A 1,330-nucleotide genomic window follows, 5' to 3' on the forward strand; every position below is an offset into this window, starting at 1 on the left:
TAACCCTTAGAAGGAAGAACATCCCGTACTCCACACTCCACTTGTCTTACCCCACTAGACCATCTAACATTTTTTTTTCTTTGAGATGGTGTTTTGCTCTTGTTGCTCAGGCTGGGGTGCAGTGGCACAATGTTGGCTCACTGCAACCTCCGCCTCCTGGGTTCAAGCAATTCTCCTGCCTCAGCCTCCCAAGTAGTTGAGATTACAGGTGTCTACTATGTCCACATAATTTTTTTGTATTTTTAGTAGAGACAGGGTTTTACCATGTTGGCCGGGCTGGTCTCGAACTCCTGACCTCAGATGGATCTGCCCGCCTCGGCCTCTCAAAGTGCTGGGTTTCCAGGCGTGAGACACTGCGCTTGGCCCATCTGACTTTTCTAAATTTTATTTATTCAGGAAAATAGACAGATGATGGCATTTCTCTCTCTCTCTTTCTCTGTCTCTCTCTCTCTTTGACAACTGGTAATCCATTTATTAAAATAGCTGACTTAAGCATCTGCAATGGTGACTTCCACCTCAACTCCTGGCTCAATATTGATGGAAGTAATCTACTTAACAATCTCAGAAGGACTGTGCAAGTCAATGAGTCGCTTGTGGATTCTCATCTGGAAACGATCCCATGTCTTATAGGACCTTCACCACAAGGGGTTTTCCTTGTGATTCTCAAAGTGTTGGTAGGCATCCGAACAGGTCCTTTCACTTTGAGATTCTTTCCCTTTGCTCCTCTGATCAAATCAGCACACACCTTCTCCAGGGATTTTACGTTGCGGCTTGTTAGAGTGATTCGAATTCAGTGAGTTGCCACCTTCCACTCCACGGGTGTTTTCCCAGTATCCTTAAAAGCCATGGCTGCTGCTCGGCTTCCTGACCGACTTGTTCCTCAGTGAGAACGAACAGCGGTGAGTCAGGAGCAGGAGCATGCAGATCCGATCTGCAACAACTACCACCGTGCCTTCCTCAAAGAGCTGTTGTTTTGTGGGCAGTTCTGTGGGAAAGAAGCGCCCCTTGCTCTGTTTTCAGATACTTACTTTTCTTTTCAGTGACAGAGACGTGCTCAGGAAGCCTCAACTCACAGAGGCTGCCCACCTTCTTCATTGATTTCTACGCGCCTCCAGGATCTCTGAAACGAGAAGCCCTGCCCTTCATATGTTTAATCAGATATTGCAAAGTGGACCTGAGAACTAGCCCCTCGGCAGGAGATTGTGAAGGCGGCCTGCGTTTTGATCATGCTGAACTGCTGTGATTTGTGACTGGGATAGATTAAAGACCCACAACAAAAATGAGTGCTGGGTATTGCTGACAAAAGAGACTTCTGTAATCTCTCAGGCAA

The 1,330-nt window shown here is 46.8% G+C and overlaps 1 pseudogene; it reads right to left on the reverse strand.

Annotated features, from left to right (window-relative positions):
* Positions 1 to 455: 455 nt before the first annotated feature.
* LOC116531277 lies at positions 456 to 914 on the reverse strand (annotated as a pseudogene).
* Positions 915 to 1,330: the final 416 nt, after the last annotated feature.

Source organism: Sapajus apella, unplaced genomic scaffold (assembly GCF_009761245.1).
Source record: "Sapajus apella isolate SASKATOON/1434 unplaced genomic scaffold, GSC_monkey_1.0 scaffold70, whole genome shotgun sequence".
NCBI classification, from domain to species: Eukaryota; Metazoa; Chordata; class Mammalia; order Primates; family Cebidae; genus Sapajus; species Sapajus apella.